The 23,060-nt window shown below is 49.7% G+C and overlaps 1 long non-coding RNA gene across 1 annotated transcript in view; it reads left to right on the top strand.

Annotated features, from left to right (window-relative positions):
• Nucleotides 1–23,060, top strand: part of LOC126501361 (uncharacterized) — a 151,885-nt gene that overhangs the window by 56,105 nt on the left and 72,720 nt on the right. The window contains exon 4 of the long non-coding RNA XR_007591652.1: nucleotides 10,444–10,567. This is a non-coding gene — a long non-coding RNA (uncharacterized lncRNA). The remainder of the gene's footprint in view (nucleotides 1–10,443; nucleotides 10,568–23,060) is intronic.

A 23,060-nucleotide genomic window follows, 5' to 3' on the forward strand; every position in this document is an offset into this window, starting at 1 on the left:
TATATGCACATGGGGGCCAGATGTCCTGGCTGTTCCTCAGGAGCCATCATCAAATATTTTTGAGATAGGGTCTCTCAATTGTCTGGATTTCCCCAACTAGCTGGCTGACTCGTGAGCCCCAGGAATATGACCGTCTCTACTTCCCCAATGAGGAGATTACAAGCATACACCACCACACTTGGCTTTTAAATAGTGGGTTCTGGGTGGGGCATTGAACTCACGTCCCCTTGCCTGCAAGTGCTCTGCTGTCTGAACCGTCAACCTAGCCTCACATCTACCCCCTTATTTTTATTTATTATTTATTTATTTGTTTGTTTGTTTGTTTGTTTTTTTGAGACAGTTTGTTTTTTGGACCCTGTCCTGGAACTAGCTCTTGTAGACTAGGCTGGCTTTGAACTCACAGAGATCCACGTGCCTTTGCCTCCGGAGCGTTGGGATTAAAGGCGTGCGCCACCACCGCCCGGCTACATTTCCCCCTTTAAAAAGAACATCAGACATCATTCCTCTTCCCAAATAAGGCCATACTGGAAGCTAGTGGAGGTGGGATACTGTGTTTCAGCTTTGGGAAGGGCACAGTTCGATTCCTCAGAGAAGGAATGGGTCTCCTAAAGGACATCTTCCCCAGCTCAGGTAGCCCAGGCTTCCCTTCCCTAGGCACCGGGGAGCAGTCTGCTCCTATATCTATGCTATCCAGCTGCGGTGCTGACTGGCTTGGTGCCTGTTTCGTCCTGTATGTGCCCACAGAGCTACGTCTTCTGTGTGCCATCGTAGGGGTTAGTTGGCGATCCCTTGGCAGCATCCCTGAAGAGGCCATGGTGACTTAGCCATGGAATGTTCAGTGCACCGAAAGAATTTCAAAAGATCCCAAATCAATTTACTGGTCCTATGTGGTCGAATTTCAGGGTGATTTATATGAATTCCCATTATGGATGAAACAGAATATGTGCTACTGGTGGCTGGCTTAATTTCTAGAGCTATGGTATTCTTGCCTGGCGGTCAGGGTCCATATCACACTGGTCACTGGTGAGCATATCTCCCAAGTCCAGGGATGAGGAGGAAGCAGCTGTTATTGGGAGGATGTTCAGCTAAGCCTTGGCACTGGGAAAATTCACACTGCTGTGACCAGCTGTGTGGCCTGGAAGGTTTGGATGCTCGCCCCTGAGATCTGGATGGGGTGCTCTTCCAGAGTGGCTCAGGTCTCTCGGGTTGAGCATTTGATCGTGGAGAGAGCCACCTTGCTTGGCAAGGATGAAAATTCCAACATAGAAAGCCAGCTGCCAGGTCGGGAGACGAGGATGGCTGTGAGCAGCGAAGGGCGGCCTGGGTTTGCAGGGCAGGAGTCTTGTGGGTGATGGTGAGTTGAGGACCGGTGATGTTAGGAGACTCCTCCATGCCCCGCTAGTGCTGAGTACCCTGTCAGTCACCAGAAGAGGGAGGCAGGGAGGTGTGGACACAAAGCCCAGGAAGGGACAGTGCATGTCCCTTGGCAGGAGACTCTCCCGTCTGTCCTGTAGAGAGAGATTCTCTTGGAGCGCTGACCCCGATTGCCCTCCTGGTTTGAAGCTTGTTTGGAATGCAATGGAATCTCCTCCTCCACATCTGGTGATTACATCTGACCTTGGAGTTTTACAAACGTGAATTGTTATGAGCCAGGCGCCCCAAGACAAGTTCTTTCTCTAGGGTCCACTAGATCCTCTCATGCACAGAGACACGTAGGTCAGGTGTATAGCATGGCAAAGATGCACAGCTCCCAGAGAAGCAGAAAGTTAGTTGGTGGCTCAGGTAGCAGCTCTAACTTCCTTAAGGGAACCAATTCTCCAACTCTGAGGGATTTCCACATCCCACTGCACTATACCAGAGACAAGTAAATTCCTGTTTACATGAAAACCTAAACCCTCTCATTCTCCTTCCGCCACCACCTTAGGAGACATATATTTATGCTTTCGGTTTTAGCTGCTCGCATGTTTAAAAAGCATCAAGGCGCTTCCAGGGCGGTTATGCTAATGCACAGAAGGAGTCTAACAATTGCATGGGCTGTACTAACTAGCTATTTGAGCTGCAATGTACAAATAAGATGTTATCTTAAACAAGCTCCTGATATAACTCAATAATCACTATAATGCTTTTGGGTGAAATTGTGGTGTTATTACTGAATTTAGTCCCTGAGATGCAAATGCTGAACTTTGGAGCACACCCAGTTGGAGCCAAGTTGCTGAGTTCCCGTAGGCTGGGGCAGGGCTGGCATCGTGTAGGATGCTCTGAGATCCCAGCATTCCAAGAGGAAGTGAACGAGCGGGGGATAGCACCCATTTGAGCTCAAATCCACGTGATCAAAGACTTTCCACAGCGAGGAAAAGGCCGCATATGCACTGTGTGCCTTGTGTGTTACAGGGCCGGAAGAGAACTACGGCTCACCTAGCCTGGCCCACGCGGTAGAGTGCCAGCCAGGAAGGCCTGCAGCCAGCTCCCATGCCATCCGGAGCACAATCCTACCCTGGTGCCTCCTCACACCTGGTAGGAAAGGGTGATGGAAACTTTGGGGGCAGCTAGATTTTATTTTGGCTGTTCGTAGATAAAAGAATTAATGGTTTCTCACAAGAAGACCCCTAAGCCAGACGGCCTGAGTTTGGTCACTCTGGCTCTGTGGTAGGCAGAAGGACAGAGCTGATTCCATAGGCTGCCCTCTGCCCACTGTCTTCCTTTCACTGTGCCATGTGCATGAACTTCCTCTCCAACATACATTATAAGTCAATGTAATAAGTTTTGTTTTTGAGACAGGGTCTCTCTACATAGCCCTGGCTCTCCTGGAACTCGCTCTGTAGACCAGGATGGCCTTCAACACATAAGGGTCCATCTGTCTCTGCCTCCTGAGTGCTGGGATAAAAGGTGTGCACCCCATGCCTGGCCTGTAATAATTTTTAAAAAATAAGATATCAAGGCAACAATATTTTGTTAAGATTCTTATTTCCCCATTTATCATATAAGCCACACTGTGATATGTCTTACATACCTCTATGCATATTTAAAAGCACAGCAACTTCATCCATCCCTTCTCCCCTCCCTTTACTTAGCGTAAGAGCAGGGAGTGAGACTATGGAAGAATGTCAGCAACTAAGGAAACGGGGCCGACCAGCCAGCCAAGCAGTCACCAAGTCACCTGAAGGTCAGTGCCAGTGGAGAGCTCTCTGCCAGGGAGGGTCTAGAATGCCGTTGCAGCTTCCATAAGTGCAGGCCACCGTATATCACGCAAAGGAAAAGCAAGAGTTTCTGTTTGCTATCGAAAGCGACCCAGATCTGGACTCAGAAGATAAGGGGCAAAGATATCAAATCAGCTCGCTTTGCTTCTGCCTGTCTGAGTACTGAACGAGACGAGGTGCTGGCCGAGACAAGGGAACTAACCAGACACACTTGCTCATCGCCTAGAGAATGCTGAGTGCCATGGTGCCCTCTCAGAGGACAATGGGTGTGTCCAGGATGCTGTGGCCATGATGCATATCCTAAGTGTACACTGAAGGAGTATCCACAAAGCTGAGAAAGCCTGGCCTGGTTTTCCCACCTGATAGGACAGACAGAGGACACTGAGACACACATGAGCTACAGGCTCACGCTTGGACAGACCTGCTCCCTAGCTTTCACCTAACACTTGGTAGACACTTGCTCTAGCCAGCTCGATGCCCTGTCTCATACTGAACCCAGCAGTTTCACTGTGGTGGCAGTTACCATAGGATCATCCATTGTCAACCAAGGAGCTTGTGATCGGGATAGTTTCAGCGCTTGTCCCCAGTCACCGGTTAAAACGCAGAGGTCCTACTCCTGTCCCAGTGTCCCCTAGACCATGTTCTTCCTTCTCTACCTCACTGTCCCAGAGAAGAGTGAGCCCATCACCTCTCTGACATCCGGGAGACTGATGGGGGCACACAAGGGGAAGTTGCCGTACCATGATATAGTAAGTAAGACTCCACAGCTCGCAGCAAGTGCGTTTCATCTGGGGTCCAGGTCGGTTGGGTTCCTGTTACTGATTTATGTGATGGGGCCCGCCATCCTGACCTTGATCCGTGGTACATCCCAATACGGATATCCAAGATGATGCTTTGTGAGTTTGGGATTATCTCTTCTACTTCACAGATGCGAAGAGTCGGGCTCTGAGAGCTTAAGATGAGCTGCCAGAAGCCACAGAGATGGCCAACATGGCATGCCTAGAACTGCTTGCTTTAAACGCGATGCTCTCTTACACGGCAGCCAGCCTTGCTTTCCCCAGGGAGAACTGTGCTCACATGTTGCTGAGAACTATGTGTGGTTTCCAGGGTCATAGGAGAGGCGGTTGCTGTGGGTCAGCAACTTAGTGCCATAATCTTGCTTCTGACACCAAGCTATCTAAAACCCAGGAGAGGTCCCTGACCTTTGGTTTCCCTTGGTCATTTAAGGAACCTGTGCGCATCCTCCCCTTCAAACCACAGGCTGGGGTTCTAACCCTAGAATGTGACTGTGTTTAGATGTACGAGACCTACTAGGGCCTTAAAGAAACTCCGTCGAAATGACGTCCTTGGGGTGGCCCTCTCTGGGTCTGGCTGTGGTACTACTGTGAAGAGATTAGGATAGAGACACACCAGAAGGTGTAAGCCCTTGAGGAAAGGGGGGCAGTCACGGAGAAAGGCTCCGAGAGGAAGCTTGCTTTGGACTTAACAGTTGTGTAAACCTCAGACATAGGTCTTTATTATGGAAGGCCCAGCAGACTAATAGAGATGAGATAATTCCATCATGGGGATTCCACCGGCAGGAATCACTGGCGAGCGCAGCCCCTGATGTTGGCCAATGAGGACTTGCGATCTCCCCGTAGCTCACAGTTGGCTATAAGCTGAACAGACAATGTTGGATCTTGGAATTGACGTTTGCCCACCTGAGAGATACACCCTGGTCCTTTTGGTCCTCACAGCCACACTCTCCTCTCGCTTGCCTTCTGGAGGCGGTGGTGGCCTTTCTGTTTCTGCCTGTTCTGGCAGCTTCTGTCTGATGGGCAGGTAAACTCGGCAGGATGGAAGGTGCCGCAGCTGCTGGAGGGGCAGGGAGAGAAGCTGGCAGGACAGAGTGGGGACGCGCGATGGGGGGATAGTGAGGTCATCTAGGCCAGGTGGACGTGAGGCTGGAGAAGCACAAGGCCCCTGCCCCAGGAGGATCTGGGGCTAGTTCCCCGGCTTTTTGTTATTTGTCCAGGAGGTCAGTCTCATTTGGGGGATATACCAGGACCAGACTCTTCACATTCTGATGCGTCTAACATGAGGCAAAATCTCCTCCATTGCTCTGGCAGCTGTGAGTTGGGGCCTCAGACGTCACTGTCTGAGGTATCGATCCTGGCAATTAATTCCTGCCACCACCTAGCATGTGACAACCACCGTGAGGGTCAGGGGGAAATGCACACGTAACCGCAGCCATCTGATAATGTCCTCGTCACTTGCGTTGTTTACTTCTGGCTTTCTCTTTGGCCACCCTGTGAGGTAAAGCAAACTGGAAGCAGGATAGAGCATGCCTGTCTTCCCCAGGAAGTTCAGCCCAGCCAGGAGTGGAGCTTGATCCCTGAGCCGAGAGCATCAGCCAGCGCTCTCCCATCATGGCAGCTTCCCTTCAGGGTCCTGTCAGTGAAGCCCTCTTCTGGTTCCTTCTCTGAGAGAGACGCAGTTGTCTCTTGATAGGCTCTTCCGCAGTGTCCTATCATCCATCAGATGCGCAGAGTTGCTCTTACAGGATGGGGGTCGGACTTGGTGACACTTGCTGAACAGAAGTAGAGAAGGTGACAAAAAAACTTCACGGCTGCTCCAAGTAACATAGGTTCAACATCTAGCGGCACAATCACCGCCAGTGATTGGGTGTCTACTGTCTGCGAAATGCGTATGGGACTTAGGGACTGATGTGCCCTGGGGTCACCCAGCCAAAGGAGCCGAGCTGGGGTCAACAAACATGTCTGTTCTGGATCTAAGATCAGTCCTCTTATGTGACCACGGCGTCTCTGTTACAGGGGTATTCATGTATTTTTTATGGCCTGCTGTGTGATAGCGACTTTAAGAGGTTCCCACAGTCTGACACGGAATGTCCTTCAGAACCATGGATGCATGGAACTGATGGGAAGCCAGAGAGGGACACTGTCTCCAGAAACTGAAGTATGTGTCTTATTCACAAACCAAACCAACCTTACAATGCTCACCACTGAAAAGCTCAAAATGCAAAAGGTTTGAGGCCAGGAGGAAAGCAGCGAGTTAGCTCGACCTCCTCCGGCAGCCGGCTCCTGGTGCTTACCAATGAGCTCTGTTTTATTCTGTTTCCCCTACGCATCAGTTCTCCTGAGCAGTTGAAATTATCCAGCGACTGTGGGCTCAGCAGACAAAACCTTCGTTCTCCTCATTTTCTTCCTGATGACCCGTCCAGTCCCCGTGCAGCTGCCCCCACGGGGGACCGGTAGGAGAAAACAGAACACCCAGGCATTGTGTGCGCCTGTCCCCTTGAAGAATTCTCATACTCTGCTCCACGTTCTCACTCCCTTTGCCTTTAAGTGAGCATGTAGCTTAATATCCTTACGAGTTGGACTGTTTGCCTGTGTACGGAGATTTATAGGTCTCCCAGGACTTGAGGATGTAGCGTGTGCTCAATAAACATAAAGCAACGGACATCTTCACGCAGAGTGGCTTTTCTCCTATTCTGGGCTGTTTCCCTTGGGTGGCTTCCCAGAAGGTACTTAATTCGTCCAAGAGTAGGATGTAGTCTCTTCAAATGCTTCGGTGCAGCATGGCTGCAGATATTTCTCCCAGGCAGGCGGTGACTTCTTCTGCCAGGAGGGTAAGTGGCTCAGGCAGGCAGAATTCGATGCCTACAACCAAGGCTTGGTCTGGAACTGGCTTTGCCACTTCCCTCATAGGTGATCTTGGGCGAGTGACTTAATTTCCACGGGCCTCTCTTTCCTCAGATGAAAATGGGTAAGATGGCCATAGCGCCTAGAATTTTGGTAAGAGTCGAATTGGTGGGGTTGGTAATGTGGCTTCACAGAGAATGTGCCTGTATTCACGCATCAAGGGATGGCCAACGCCAAGCCCACAGTACTGCGGGCTCCAGGGACACATATGTGTAAGATGTGGGACAGGTGTGTGGGACTCAGGAATACAGGTGTACAACACTAAGGACACAGGTGTGCGGTATCTGGGACAGGTGTGTGAGATTTGGGAACAGAGGCATGCATCGCCCAGGGACACAGGTGTACATACCTGGAACACAGGTATCTGGTACCTGGGATAGGCATGTGACCCCCAGGAACACAGGTATGCAGCACCCACAGGCTGATCTGCCCACCTCCTCAACCCAGTAAAACTGGAGCCTTGGCCCCTCTAGAGCTGCAGTTCCAATGACTCCATCCTAAGTCTGTGCTCCAGCCTGACCACAAGGCTTCATTGCTTCAGTGCTCATGGCCTCCCACACATTGCCAAATGAGAGAGCCGTGGAGAACTCAGGTACTGGACCTAGGTGTTCAAGCTTTTTCTCCTGGCATTTGGGAGGCTGAGGCCAGCTTGTGGTATATAGTAAGACCAAGTCTCTAATAGACATACCGCAGCCTGAACCATCCCGACCCATCTCTGCAGAGGAAAAAAAAAGAATCCTAAGGGCTGATCTGGGTGTGGGTGGTGAGGCATCCAGAGGCCGAAGGGTTAGGGCTGCTATACCCCCAGGGAGCTTCATCCTCGCCTGCTTCCTTCCCTCCTTGCCTTTCCTGCCTCGACAGTTCCGTTAATTTCCCCAACTTCTGTTTCTTGCTAAGAATATATATTCTGTGTCTCTCAGTTCCTAGGGCATCCATGCATGGGGGTGCACTAACATTGGTGCCATGGCAGTGCAGTTGAATGGTGGGTGGACGGTAGCTGATGGGCGATAGGAAACACATGGATTTCCTCCCGGGGACCCGAGGTGTGAAGGCAGCAGTGTGGCTGTCCTTTGGAGCACCTTTGCACAGACCTGGATGTGGAGGAGGCAAGATCTGGCTCCTGAGGCTACTGTGAGGAGGCAGGCAGGTTCTAGGAGAAGAGGAGGAGAGGAGGCCCGAGGGAAGCAGGATGCTGCCTGGCCCCAGGGCAGGTCCTGCAGCACCAAGCTGCCCTCTTTGAGGCAGAAGCCAGTCTGAGGCTTCAAGGCGACCTCTCTTCCAACTCATAGACCTCAAGGACATGCAAGCTTCTGGTGGCTGTGCTGAGGAAGTTGGAATGTTTTAATCGCTAGAAAGCAGCTGCCTTGCTGCTCAAATGCATCTTTCCCCACCCTGTCTGACACATGTGACAGACACATTGCTTTCCCAAGTAAGTGTGTGATCTCACCCGAGGACTCCGCCACAGGGAATAACGAGAGGGAGTGCCTGGTTGGGATCCCCGCTGTCTGTCATGGGGACACAGTTGGTTTTAACTTCTCCTGTGGTTTTGGACCTACACCTGATGCTTTGTAAGAATGTATATGCACAGAGATTATCAAGAACTACAGTATACTAAGTGCTAACTGCATAACAGGCGCTGGCTGAGTCTCAGGAGAATTGGCCAACATAGTGCACCATTTTACCGGTGAGATCGTCAACGTCAGGGTATTAACCAACTTGGCACACTGCTGGTGAAGGAAGACCTGGGGCCTGCCCGAAGAATAACATATATTCTAGAATATATGTTAACTACCTGTGGAAAGAGAAGGTGTGTCAGACAATTTGTCAAAATATGGCTCATGGTACCTCACTGGAGAAAAGAAAGTCAGGTTAACCTTATGATGAGGTGAATGAGGGTCCCCAGCATGTCCCCAGAGAGAACTCATGGCACACCTTGATACTCCAGACTCCAGAACGATCAGAGTTCATGTCTGTTGTGCAGGTCATCCCATTCATGGCCTGTGCTTACACTGGCTCAGCAAACAAATACAGTGGATGGGTGTCCCGATAGCACTGTCCCCTGGGCATGTCTCGTGGCCTTCAGCTTCAGCCGAGGACCCTGTGACACAGCCTGGGCCACTTTCCAACTCTCTGCCCACCTGGGGCTTGCATATCAGGAGGGTGTGGGACACGTCCATCTCGCCCCAGCTGGGCCGCCCTGCTTAGACAACCCTGTGCATTGGCCTGGCAGGTGCTGGGGTTCTTTTCTTTTCTTTTCTTTTTTTTTCTGCTGGGAAATGCCACGGGCTTTGGGAAGGAATAATAATTCTAGGAAACAGGAGGACGCTGTTGACAGAGTGAGGGACAGGTGGCGATGCTCCAGAAAAAGAGCTCAGGCCAGAGTGGGAGGAGGCCACGTCCCACGGGCCATGTCCACCTGTCTGTGAGGTGCTGGGACAGCAGGACGCAGGAGGAGGAACTGAAGAGTGCCGTGGCCTTTGTGCCCGGCTGTTTCCACACAGGCTTGGAAAAACAAATAGAGAAGAGTATCTGGCCTCTGAGATGGCATCACTTGGGTCTGTGTCTACCTTGGGAAGCCAGCTTTGGGGCAGGTTGACAGAGGTGGCTTCATTATAGGAGAGCCCCGCAATGGCTTTCCCATCCCTGTGTCTCTAACACGTTCACTCTCTACCTCTATTTCCTGGCCCCCTCCCCTGAGCCTCCTTGCTCAGAAGAGGTGGGAAGGACAGTCACCCTTCCTGGCTGTGGATAGAGGGCCGCTTGTAGCCTGCACACTGGGGACATTGTTTAAGATGGTGTCACCTCTGTAAAAATATTGGTCCTGTAGTATTGCCAAGATTTCAGAGTTATCTCCCAGCCAGCACTCCTTGTGCCAATGCAGTCTGCCTTCAGACAGGTTTAGTCAGTGAGTAGTCCTTTCTGAGAAAGTGTCCCTGGTCCTGCTAGACCCCTCCTGGTACTTGCCTGTCACCGTCAGCCAATGGGGTGGCAGCCCCATTGAAGCTGTTCATTTAGGGTAGAAGAGTTCTTCCAGGAGAAACTTGTCCTTGATGCCTCACACTAGTTAGCCAGCCTTCAGGGAATACTGCCTGCCAGTGAGATTTGGAGAAGTGGCCTGGCCAGTCAAGGGTACACAGTGTCTTCCCCAGAGCCTCAGGCTCTGAGACCCCCTCCTCCCCCATGAGCGAGGTCAAGATTGTGAGCCACAGGCTCGGAAGGGCAAACAAGAGTGTTGCAATTTAGAGCCTCTGAACAAACTCTCTAACTGGTTTTCCCAGAATAATTTGATACAGATATCCAACTGTTAGGAGACACACTGAGGGGAGGTAGATGATTGTTTCTGCCTGCATCCATTTGAGATCAGAGAAGGTTATTTTCAAGTTCTGCAAATGAATGAGAAGTTCAAAACTAATCTAGAGTGTGCTTAGAAAAATCTGAGCATGGATGAAATGAATCAGAGAGCATGTCAAAGCTGGGATGAATTGATAGTAATATTTATTATAATATATTATATATTATATCATTATTACTATTATTATTATTAGAAAGTAGAAGAAGAAGACTTATTCAGTGTGGCCAAATTGAGAAGAGGGACAGAGAGACCAGTGGCTTCTGCTTCACCAAGTCCATCTTCAAGGCCCTCCAGTGAGGAGAAAGCTCAAATAGAAGGTAAGGGACAATGTAGCTAAGCAGTCCTACCATCCTACCAAGGTGTCGTTCCACTGCCATTGACCCATTCCTGTCTCGGCTTCCATCTCTTCCTATAAGGGGGTCTGACAAGTTGGTTGTACCTGTCGTTGGGAAGATGAATGAAGGGACTGAGTTGTCACAGTGGATGAAGGTCAACCACTCCATAGAGCTGTTAATGCTGTCTTCCCCAAGCAGGCCTCCGACTCACTATGCAGCTGAGGCTGAGGATGACCTTAGACTGTGATTCCCCTGCCTCCACCCGAGTGCTGGGGCTACCTGTGGCGACATGCCTGGTTTCTGCAGGGCTGGGACTCAAGGTCAAGACTTCACATCTGTTGGGCAAACATCCTATGAACTGAGCTTCAGGCTCACGCTCCTTTATTTCTAGAATCCTTATAAATGGTAGTTTCAAAGTACACCTTTGCTACAAAGAGGAACCTGACAGACACACAGCTGGAGTCAGGGTCTGGGGAGTCAGTGCCCTGGGTCTGTGGCTTCTCTGCAGCTTTCCTCTGTGATGTTGGTTAAAGCAATTACCCTCTTGAGGCTCAGGCGTTCCATCACCTTCTTTGCACAAAAAGAGGAATACTGTTGTTGACCAGCGTGTAGGATCTGGGTAAAAATGAATGAGTTAGCCCTTGAGAAAAGAAATAAAGGTCTCAGGGACTTCACCAAAAGGCAGGAGACGAACAGGATACAGCTTCTACTTACTCCCTCGGCCATTCTTTCTGGCCCCTTCTCGGGACGGACGTTTGTAATCTGCAATGCCACGCTGACTTGGCTTGCTTCTCAAAAACATGGCAAGCAAACATTAGCTCAAGATAATGCAACATGAGCAATGCAGAGGCCAGTTTACCCGGAAAAAGGAAATCTCGCTGGGTTTTCCAACGACAGTGCGCGATTGCTTCCAGCATCACGCATAAGCCCTGGTTTCGTGGCAGCGAGAACATGCCTTGGGAAATCAAGACCGGGAAGGGGGGTGGCGGGGTGGGGGTGGGGCTATCCCAGGCCAGCTCTGCGCCTGCCTGCTGTCCAGTTTGCTGAAAACTGTCCTCAGTGATAGGGTGCTTGTTAGAGAAACAGGGACTAAATTTATTGTTGGCGTTTGGGGGAGCCAATTTCCATCTTGTACTGTTGGAACTCAGAACCGGGGAAGAGCGCTTGAAGCCAAAACTGGCTTTGTGGCTGTGCTTGCCTCTGCTCAGCACCACCTGCCTCCAATCAAACTGTCCAATTACAGAAGAGTGGGTTTCTCCCCCCACTTTCTGGGAAGGGAAGAAATCCATCCAGGAATGGACCGATTTCTAAACGTTTTTTCTCTCCACCCCTTAGGAAGATATGGTGTTATGGGGCTGGGGGAGGGAATAAGAAAATCCAACAAATTCAGACAGACAGACAGACAGATGAATGCTGGAGGAGGAAGTGTCTCCCCCTGCACCATGTCCAAGGTTCAAAAACCAGAATGTTCCCGTCCACACACTTCTGTGGTTTTGACCACCGCTGTCAGATCTGTAATTACGTCCTCTGATAAAGTTATTAGCCACTCAGAAGGAAGGCATCTCTTTTCTAACACGCAAGGCAGTAATTAAAGGCTGCAGATTTCACAGGTGAAATCTTGCAGAAAGTGTTGAGTTTGAAGTCAAAGAATTTAACAATCCACCCCAACATAATTACACTTTTTTCCCCCTCCAAATAAAATCTTGTGCTTGAAACAATGAGTTCGGGGCAATGATACTATTTATCTGTGAGTTCCAGTCTCTCTCTCTCTTTTCTTTTCTTTTTTTCTTCCTTTGGCTGTTCTGAAAGGCTCCATTCACAGCTGAGATGCAGACTGGACTAGAAGGGGCTTGGCTTAGCAGCTGACACATGGCATGCCATGAACCCTGAAGGTAATTACAGAGGCAGTGAAGGGAGCTAGTGAACTCCTCTGGATGCTCCGAGTTCACATCTTGAGCTATCCCCCATTAGAAAGAACAATGGGGCAACTTGCTCTTTTAGGATTCCATAGGAACTTGTGGGAACCATTTAGGCGTATCTTTCTTTGTATATGTGCGTTTGTGTGTGTGCACGCATGCGCCTGAGTGTGTATGCATGAATGTGCACGTGCCCATGCATGTACAGGAGTACACGTTTTGCGTGAGAGTCAAAGGTCAACCTCAAGTGTCCTCTCAGGTGCTATATCCTCTTTGCTGCTTTTCTTTTCTCAAGTCAGGATCTCTCTCCTGGCTTGGAGTGTGTCAGTTTGGAGTGTGTCAGTTTGGAGTGTGTCAGTTTGGAGTGTGTCAGTTTGGAGTGTGTCAGTTTGGCTCTAGGCTGCTTGGCCAGGGAGCCTCGTATAGGGGTTATGAGCATGCACCACCACATCTAGCTTTTTATACATGGATTTGGGGATTGAATTCAGGTTCTCATGCGGAACCTTTGCATTTCCAAGGCTACTCCCCCAAGCTTGCAGAACCAACATGAGGACCTTTCTCCACTTGGAGCCCACTGAAGTCACTCAAAGGGCAAGTCCACTCCAGGGGAGTTCTCTTGTGTGCAGAGCAGCAGCTGCTCTCATCCCCTGAGACTCTCCTGGACCAGAGTCTCAGGGATGCCTTCACCTTTCTGCCCTTGTCTGGGCCTGATGGGTCACTGCCTTGGGTAGTCACTGTCATACATGGTGGCTCTCAGTATTGATGGGCTTCCTGATGACCAGGGAATTTTTTCTCCTTTGGTTTGAAATGAATATGTGAAGGAAGTGGTGGTTGGGAAAAATAAATGAGATAATTTCCTCCTAGTTTTCTAGATCTTTCCTTTGAATTTCTCGAGAGTCCCTTTATCCTCTCATTGCCCCCAAATATCTACCCACCTTTAGGAACCATTGATTCCCTTTCCTCCAACTCTAATGCACCCCAAGGAGATCTCTCACAGGCCGTGAATTCATCTATGACCTGTGGTCCCAGACTCTGAGGCTGGCATGCTCATCCCACTCTGTGGGGAACTTGGGAGGGGGATGGGGGTTGCTAAGTACCCAGGCTCCATAACCAAGGGCTGTGCTCCATTTTCCTTTGGGTGTGTATATGCATGTGCGCGTGTGCGTGTCCATGTGGTGGTGTGAGCAGAGGCTGTCACAGGGGAGCTCTCCACCCTGATTTTTGGAGACAGGGTTTTCCACCAAACCTAGAGCTTCTGGCTTGGCTGGACCGGCTGGCCCCACGGCTCTTCTCATCTTGGTTTCTCCCCAGTGCTGTGCATACAAGCGTGAGCCAGCAAGATTTTTACGTGAGTTTCAGGGCTCCAACTCCGATTCTTGTGCTTGCAAGGCAAGAACCTTATCCGCTGAGTCATCTGCCCAGTCCAGTGCCCTGGTTTTCTGCACACAAAGGTGGGTCTTTCCTTCACTTTTGTAAGGCTTTGCTACCCCAAGAAATGGTGAGAAGAGCTAGTCACGTAGGTTTAGACCTGTTAAGTAGAAATCACCGGTCATGTGACTCTAGCCCAGATAGAGCTGACTGTGCTTCAAGCACGATTCATGTTGGCCTCGTGCCTGATCTGCCTTGACCATCCTAGCCTTCGGCCCCCTCATGGAGTAGCTCAAGGTTAAGATAGTGAGAAGAAAATAAAAGTGAAAATTCCCAGTGGTCATAGTTCAAACATCCATGGCAACAGTAACTGCATTTGGGTATTACCTTAGACAGTAAAAAAGAGGGAACGTTCTAGAACATATTACAGAAAAGTTTACAGGGTAACGATGCCCCGAATGTTCTCTGGGTATGTCTAATGTTTTTCTGACATCCTCCTTGCCTGTATTTACCTATGCCACCCTCTCAAATCTTCTAGTTCACACTTGAAGCTGGGTGTGGCAGACTGGGGTTAACAAGGGATTCTGGGGTTAGGTACCCTCAAACAACATTTCCAAGCTCTGCACTCTGATTCCTTTTGTGTCTCAGGTTTTGTTTTTCTTTTAAAATGTGGACAAGCACAGTTCCCATATCAGGGAACAGTGGAGATTAGGCAAGATGATGCAGGTCACGTACCCAGGGACATATAACAGGTCTTAGGTGAGGATGGAAGTTCTGCCTGTCCCTCTTCCTTCACACTGTCACCTGCTGGGTGAGTTTGTGTCCCTCCAAGCAATTTCTGTCCTGAGTCACTCTCTGCCAGGCCCAACTGGTCCCCAGTAGATCACTGAAGCCTTTCCTCTGGCTCCCTGTCTCTAAACTAACCCCACATCCTCGTGGTCAGAGGTGTGTGTGTGTGTGTGTGTGTGTGTGTGTATATGTGTGTGTGTATGTATGTGTGTAAAGTTTGTGTGTGTTGTTACTTATAGATATTTGTTCCTAACAGTGAAAAAGCTTCAGTTCCATCCCTCAGATGCTATCCATTTCTTGAAAGAGGGTTTCTCACTGCCTTGGAACTCTCCAAGTAGGCTAGCTTGGTTGACCAGTAAGCCCCAAGGATCTGCCTGCCTCTGTCTACCTGGAATGGGGATTATGAACATGAGCCGTTAACAGGTGCTTTTTCTTTGTCATGGGTTCTGAAGATTGAATTCAGGTCTTACAAGTGCTTTCCTGAATGAACGGACTCCCCAGCCCCAGAGGCATCTTTCTGAATAGATTCTGATCATGTTTCCATCAGGAAATACCCAGACATCCCCAGCATCTTCGGGGTAAAAATGCAAGCTCCTTAGCAAAACACAAGGGCCCAAAGAGGATCAGTATTGTGTTGTCCTCCTCCCTTGCCCAGGCTCCACTTGGGGATCTAGATATGGGTGACTCTTACCCTGATGTCATCTGGTCCCAGGCTTGCCCCTCTGTACACCCCCACCGTGCCACCTGTAGCCCACTAGGCCATTGGGCCACCTCTGCGCTAGCACCTGCTGCTCTGGTGCTTGACTCTGTGAGAGCATCAGGACTCTCGGATGGGGCTGATTCATCCTCAGCCGTGCTCCCGGGTGCTCACCCACCGAGGCTGGTTTCTGGAAGGCACTAGAAGGTCTCCAGTGAATGAGGGTGAGGCTGCTGGATTTGGTGTCAGAGGCGACGTCCACCCCTTCTCTAAACCCCACACAGCACAGCTTTCTTTACCAAAGCTAGCTGCAGACAGAGGCAGTCTGCTGCCTCACGGAGGGGTGGTGACTCAGGGGATAACTGTGGGCAGGGGGGCTTTCCAGCAACCTAGTTAGCTGAAACCACACAGCAGCCTTCCCAGTCTGTGGGGTGACCTACTTCTCAGTTCCTGTAGCCTCAACGCCCAGCCGACAGAATGCTGATGAGGAAGGCCATGCTGGCCTCTGATGAGAAAAGGGGACGGAGATGCCACTGATTGATTTGACCTTGCAGAGCTGTGGGGACAGGATGTTCTGTGCTTTCTGATGCTGGGAAGTGGTCTGGGTGAAGGGACTTCCTGCTGATCTGGTAAGTTCCTAAGGAAGGGGGACAGCTAAGGTCGCCTAGACACATTCACCTAAGAGACTCTTCATTCAGCCCCCGCCCCAACCTTCTTGGGTGTATGTCCCAATTAGAAAGGAAAAAAAATCCCAAAGGGTTCCTCACCCAAGTACTCATTTTGTGTGTTAGAGTGGCGGTGAAAATCAGACTCTGAGTTTCCTTGAACTGGGTCCCCATGAGGTCAGCAGCTAGTTGGGCCATCTGGGTTGGTGCAAGTGCTCCCTCCCATCTCAGCATCCCTGGCAGGAGGAACTGCAGGTGGGCCATCGAGATGGACACACTCGTACCTCTCTAGCTCACCCAGCCCCAGAGAGATGCAAGATGCCCGGCCCAGCCACCGGCTTCTTCTTTCTTTCTTTCTTTCTTTCTCCTGCCTGGTCTTCACTCCACAAGAGCACCTCCTCCTGTGTGCCTCTTTCCCAGGGCATCTCCAGCCCTGCTCCACAGGGATGGCCCAGATTTCTCTCCCAGGACTCCTGTCCATAAAAACCTGCGTAATTGGCTGTGGTTTCTCTCTCACCGACTCCATTCTCTCTTGTGAGGACATCCCTGGAAGCCAGCAACCTACTGAGCACTGTCAGCCCAAGGAAGGCAGAGGACCTGTGGATCCGGATCCCACAGGTACAAAAGATGTCAGGCTACAGCCCACCCTGCAGGAACCAGAATTTAGGACAGACGCACCCCTTGAGAGTTTTAGTGGTCAGCTGGAGGAGGACAATGTAGACTAGAAACAGGCCTTTAGAGGAGATGGCTAAGCTTGGCTCACCTTCTTCTGCATTCACTGTCTGCAGGCCTGTGTGGCAGCATCTGCGGGCTGCATGGGAAGCATGCAGACAGGGGTCTCTGGCAGCTACTCACACAGGTGTGGTTGCAAATGCTGAGGTCCACAGGGCATAGGTGGAGGTGAGGTGGAGAGATGGTTAAGACCTGGTCTGACTAGGTTATGCGAACTTGAGGGTTTCTTGACTTCTCTGGCTCTCATTCGACTCTTTCATTAAATGGATTTAACCACAATGGCCACATAGGAAAGTTGTAGAAACAGCTCAAATAAATGTCCATTGGCAGAATGACACATAAAGGCAGCGTGGCATCTACAAACAATGGAATATTATTCAGCCCTCAAGAAGAAGGAAATTCTACAGCAGCTGGTAGCATGGGTAAGCCTCGGGGACATTGTGCTAAGTGAAATGAGCCCGTCACAGAAAACAAACGCTGCATTGTTCCAGGTACTTGAAGCTTTGGAAAATAACCACGTTCAGGGACTCAAAGAGAGGAATGGTAGCTGTCTACCAGGAAGTGGGGAGACAAGGGAAAGGGCAAGAAGTTTCCCCGAAGCAGGACGAACAAACTACAGACATTGGACCTATAGTCAACACTAATTTCTTGAACGCTTACATGTCTGTTAATACAGACAACCTCATATCGAGAGTTCTTACCACAATAAAAACAAGTCATCTGCATGGGAAAAATAATATTACCCACATCACAGAGCGTGCACGTTCTAAAACAGCATGCCAAGGATATGGTGCATTTGCTAGCTGGTAGCTGTGTGTGCAAATAGGCGGCTGGAGAGGAACTGAAAGAGGAATACTCAGCCAGGTGACGATGCATGAGTTGGAGTTATTTGGACTTCTACGTTCACTCCTTTTAAAGATCAGATTGCGCCCTCCCATGTCATGTGACCCATCTCAAGGTCAGGATTTAGTCCAGCTTGTTTGAGACAGGGTCCCTTTGTTATTTTTTTTTTCTGTTGCGCATGCTTGTTGACCCTCTCCTGTCTCTGCCTTGTGTCTCTGTGGGAGTGCTGGAGTCACAGAGGGGCTGTGGCAGACATCTTTTATGAGCGTTCTGGGGTTTCGAACTCAGATCTCTGTGCTTGTGTCAAAAGTGCTTTATCCACGGAATCATCTCCCCAACCTCTAACTCACTCGTTCAGCCCCACGTTTTCCTCTCTGACCATCATAGATTTACAATTCATTTAGAGGCGTGGGAGGTCACTCACCTGTTAAATACAGGCTTGAATGCAAGCTTGAAGGCCTGCATGTGGATTCCCCAACGTGAATGTATAAGCTTAGCTTGGTGTGAGTTGGGGTCAGAAACAGACAGAGTACTAGAGCTTGATGGGCAGCCAGCCTAGCCAATCAGTGAGCATAAATTCACTGTGAGCACCCTGTTTTAAAAAGTAATGTAGAAAGTCATAGAGGAAGACGTGTGATATCGACCTCTGACCTCCATAATACCTGCACACCTGCATGCATGTGTTATGCATGTGCACACAAGCACACAAACAAAAAAAAAGCTGAATCCGTTTAATGAGTAGCTAATAATACAGGAAGATGTTAATGTTATAACATTAGATTTAAACTATTAAACCTAATGAGGTCTGTAAAAACAAATATTGTGTAGACATGGCATGTATATGTATTTATGAAGTGAAGAGATGGGGAGGGGGGAGAGAGAGACACTCCCATATGAAGCTTTTGGCTAGTGACCACTGTGCCAATAGGGTTAATATGTAGCTGGAAAATTCCTATCAGCCAGTAGCACAGTAGCATTCTCTGTAGTTCAACCCACTGCTTAGCATGACTTATGCATGTGTCATCACACACTCGGCTGCATGTATGAATACTTGACATTGCACTCCAGCTGCTTACAGCATCCAGTGGGGCAGCATGCTGCATGGGTTCACAACCTAGGAGAAACGGGCGGGGCCTTGCAGCTAAGGCCTGGGGTGTATGGGGAGTTTACACAAAGACAAAATTGTGTAAATTGCATTTCTTAGGACGAATCTCTAGTATTAACATAAGCATGTCTGTGTGTGTGTGTGTGCACACCTGTGTGCATATGTGTATAAGGCTATACCAACACATGAAGAACGGTTCTTCCTAGTCAAGAGACGTTTGCAAGCCATTTCCTTTTCCTTTCCCAGAGTGATCTGCTTGCCTCGAATTTTCTGTAATGATCATGTCTGACCTAGAAACTATTTCAAAATGATTCAGCCAACAGAGATGACTCAGCCACGGAGAATGAAGCCCGTGTCGTTCCAGATCTCCTTCACAGAAACCTCTGGAGCTGGGTCCCTCGCCCTGGTGATGCTGACTTTGGCACAGAGCAGAGGTGGGCCTCCAGGCCACCATTCCCTGACACCTGGGACCAGAATGAAGATGTGACCACATCTTAGTCTCTGCCTCCTTTCCTGGACCAGCCATAGGTCCAGAGGGCATCAGGAAGAGAGAAGACTACACTGTGGATCTAACCAAGTCTGAGCTAGTGTCCCAGCACTGTTACAGAGCCTCTTTACCTCTGAAGACTTTGCCTCATCCATAAATTTGTGACTGATTCCACTCCTAGAATCCTAAATGAGAGGCAGGGTAGAGTTTAGGACTACACCCATATAGCAACCAGCCTGGATTGGTGTGTGCATGTATTCCTGCATGTCTGTGTGGATTGTGTGGTTTCTCATCTGATAAAGCATCCAAGATGGGTTTTGGCATGCACTTTTGAAAGCTTTGGAGGAATTTATGGGTTCTATTTTACAACCTGCTTGCCCTGAACCAGGACAGGGTTATGGAGTCCCTTGGTTCTGTATGGACAGGACTGTGTCTGCTCTTCCTCTTCACAGAAGATGTGGAAGAGGCTGGTGGACAGTCTTTAGTGTTTTCTGAATTCACTTTCTCGTCTGGCTCATGTGTGAATGTCTGCCACAGTACAACCTGTGGAGGTTAGAGGACAACCCCAGCGTCGATTGGTCCTTGGCCTCTACTTCACATGAGGCAGGGGCTGTTACTGTCTGTTGCATTGTACACCATGCTCAGGGGCCCAGAAGCTTCCACCATCCCCCTGCTTCCATCCCTCATCTCAATGTAGACATGCTGGGGTTATAGATGAATGCTACCGTGTCTGGCTTAATGTGGGTTCTGGGGATTCAAGCATAGGTTCTCATATTTGTCCAGCAAACACTTTACCCACTGAACCACCTTCTCAGGCCTGAATCTACTTTCAGTAGATTCCAAGGACATCAGCCTAAGTCCATCCACTTGATCAGCAGAAAGGAAGTAAGCAATTACAAAAATAATTTCACTGCCCCCAGTAAGAGACAGACGACCATGAAGAGAATCACACCATCAACATAACCATTACAGCCATCACCAGCATCACCAAACATCGTTACCATCATCAAAACATAATGATCAGGTGACAGCTAGTAGAGGGGTTCCCTTGAAGCTCCAACTTGGTGTGGTCCACATCTTCCCTTCACTCTGGCTCTTGCTTTTGCACTCTAAAGTACTTGGAAGCTGTCAAGTCCACACCTTGCAGTGCCCCTTTCAAGAGACCACTGCCGTTGCTGTTAGGTGACTTGGCCAGGAAGAAGGGCATATGGGTGATGGCCCTGTCCTGGCAAGGAGTGGATGTGCCATTGCAGAGTAATCCTGCACTGGCACCGTTGGGGCAATGTGGGCAAGCGCAGCACCGCACAAGGCCAAGTGCAAATTGTTTTAAAATGCACAAATGAGCTTGGTTCAGGTGCTGCCAAAGAATTCTCCATTTCAGCAGAGAGTTAATTCGTGCACTTTCCCCCTGCATAGCCAACGAAAGCACAACTGTCCATGGAGTCGTTAAGCTGTGCTTTTAAGAGATACTGTCAAGGAAAGCAGGCCACAGATCGAGCCTGATTGGCTCAACTGCTTTGAGTTGCTTTTTTGTTGAAGCCACATCAAACCTGCAATCTGCGGGCTCTCCTTCCCTTGTGAAATTGTCACTCTGAACCCTTGGAATTGATTCGGTTTTGGGAGCTTTCTAGTCATTCAGAGTGTGCACGTGTGCTTGGGCCTGTGATGTGCCTCCTGACCTCAGGGAGCCATGAAGGAAGTAGGATGCTGTAGGAAAACAGGTGGTATGGGGCATGGCTATGGTGGGGGTGAGAAAAAGAGACATCATGTCGTCTACCAGGAACCTCTCTGTCTGGGGATCCGCGTCAGTGTCGGCCTGTGCAGTCTCAAGGCCTGTTTGTGGCTATTGCAGCCCTAGCAGTCAAAAGTAGGATGAAGGTCTTGGGGGAGCAAGGAGAGATATTCTGACACCCACTCGATCTCATTTTGTCCAGAAAACAAAGTTTTCTATACACTCAACCCCAGATCTTTGGTTTCTTGGTCGAAGTTGGGTAATGTTCTTCTGCTGGCTGTGCCCAGGGAGGCTGTGCCCAACACTTGCGGTTTGGTCCATGGCTGCTCTGGTCCAAAGAGGATTCTTCTAGCAAGGAGCAAGGGAGCAGAGGTCATCAGGTAGACAAATGATGCACGCCAGGTTTGCAAATAGTGTGGGATGAGGGCGTGGTTTGTAACAGGTAGGCAGGTAGGATTTTGAATCTCTCCGGGAGGCTCAAAGAGAGGGGGATATGGACTCCTTTCTGATACAAATAAAGTCAGATCATGCTAGCTCGGCGGTACCTGGTCTCATTTTGGAGGAGGAGACTCTATGTCATTCACCTGTTCTTCTCCAAGGCCTACAGTGTGGGAGACCCTTCACGAACTCTTCACTGAATGAGCAAATGCATCCACACAGCTGGCAAGGGGTCTTCTTCAACAGAAAGGCAGCAGGAGGCCAGAAAACCCTGGAGTGGCATGCTGGGACTCAGGAACCCAGGCTTATATTCACCTATTCCTCAGGTAGAGTCATATTGGCAGCTGACCCACGTCATGTCCCCAGCCACTTCGTGTCTACCTTTTCTCAGTATGTCATGGGAAGATTAAAGGAGCAGGTGTACATCGTATATCGTGTACCTGGCACAAAGCTCACTTAAAAGACACGGTAGCTGTCTGTATTTTAAGCTAGACCCTTACAAGCAATCAGGAAAACTCGGGTTTTAGTAGGAACAAGATCTTTCAGCCCCCAGCAGCTCCCATCACAGGACTCTGGCAGTGTTTGGAGAACACGTAGCTCTCCTGGGTGCTTCTTTTGGTGTCTGTCACTGGGGAAAGTCATTTGCTGACCCTAGGGTCTAGTGAGCAAAGACACAAGTCAAATGAGGTGACCCTTGTTCTTGGGGGTGGCTGCTAACTGCTCCGTCGATGGAAGGTCTAAGGACTCAGTTTCCCATAGACCAAGGTCAGCTCGTGAGAGCCAGGCCTTTGCCGAGCAGGGTGAAAGATAGCCGCTGCCTGCTGGCTCTGTCCCCAGGGGCTGGCCCTCTCATTCTGTCCCACTTCACTCTGTCCTCCTCCTGACATCGCTGACTCTTGCCCCTAGTCGGACTGCCTTGAAGTATAATTGTAAGCAATAGAAACCAAGTGTTCCATTATCATAACCCAGTTCTGAAATTGAAAATTGGGCAGAATGAGGCAGCCCCACAGCAGCGTTAGCAACAGCAAAGGCTAACTGAATTAGAGAGCTGCCTTGAGGCATCGGGCAGGAAGTGAAAGAGCTTTCGGGGGCCGACATTTCTCAACCATTCAATGCATTAGTAGTCTTGGCATGCTTACCCCGTTGTCCTCTTAAAGGAAGAGAACATACATAGCTAGGGCAAGCTGGGAGACAGAACACAGTCCCTGGTCTTCGCTCCCAGGAGGTCTCAGCCACTCCGAACAGAGAGCCCCAGGACATGTCCTGTTGGGTGGCTGAGTTTGAGTGGTTTTGGGCAGATTGTCCAGTTCTTATTGGTTGCATTCACCAACCGGTCTTCTCAAATATTTCATGATTGGGGAAACTTTCTATGTGGAGTTTACCACCCTAGCTTCTATGTGTGCCCCCATTCGCCGGGGATGGAGAAAACCTAGACCCCACTGGAACCATATGCGGCTCTTGTCACATACTGTTGCCCTAATTTCTCTCACAAGTAAGCCTCTTTGCATAGAAAATAAACCTCCAGAGAAGTGTGGCTGGCTAAATCTTTTCCTGAGGAATGTGTTTCCCGGGCTCCAGTGTGACAGGAATACAGAAAGGAGAAGGAAAGGCAGACAGCGATGCTACCCACCACCACCTCCTTAGCTGCGCTTCTACTGATTTATTTACAGATGTCAAACAGGATATGGCACCTGGGAGGAGCT

This window comes from Alexandromys fortis, unplaced genomic scaffold, assembly GCF_014885135.2.
Source record: "Alexandromys fortis isolate MF-2015 unplaced genomic scaffold, M_Fortis_MF-2015_v1.1 scaffold_30, whole genome shotgun sequence".
Taxonomy (NCBI): Eukaryota; Metazoa; Chordata; class Mammalia; order Rodentia; family Cricetidae; genus Alexandromys; species Alexandromys fortis.